The sequence below is a fragment of the Mus caroli genome, unplaced genomic scaffold (genome assembly GCF_978045245.1).
Source record: "Mus caroli unplaced genomic scaffold, Mus_caroli_1 scaffold_33, whole genome shotgun sequence".
NCBI lineage: Eukaryota > Metazoa > Chordata > Mammalia > Rodentia > Muridae > Mus > Mus caroli.
In genome coordinates, this window is record NW_028227288.1 from 390,518 (window position 1) to 391,044 (window position 527).

Consider the following 527-nt stretch of genomic DNA (forward strand, 5'->3'; position numbering starts at 1 on the left):
TTCTGACATCTGGTCGACCTCCGCGGTATGGGGGAAAATGACAAAGTGCCACCCGGAGTACTGGTCGACCTATATACAAAAAAGAAAAAAAAAAAAATTGGCTTCTTTCTGACATCTGGTCGACCTCCGCGGTATGGGGGAAAAAGACAAAGTGCCACCCGGAGTACTGGTCGACCTATATACAAAAAAGAAAAAAAAAAAAAATTGGCTTCTTTCTGACATCTGGTCGACCTCCGCGGTATGGGGGAAAATGACAAAGTGCCACCCGGAGTACTGGTCGACCTATATACAAAAAAGAAAAAAAAAAAAATTGGCTTCTTTCTGACATCTGGTCGACCTCCGCGGTATGGGGGAAAATGACAAAGTGCCACCCGGAGTACTGGTCGACCTATATACAAAAAAGAAAAAAAAAAAATTTGGCTTCTTTCTGACATCTGGTCGACCTCCGCGGTATGGGGGAAAATGACAAAGTGCCACCCGGAGTACTGGTCGACCTATATACAAAAAAGAAAAAAAAAAAAAATTTG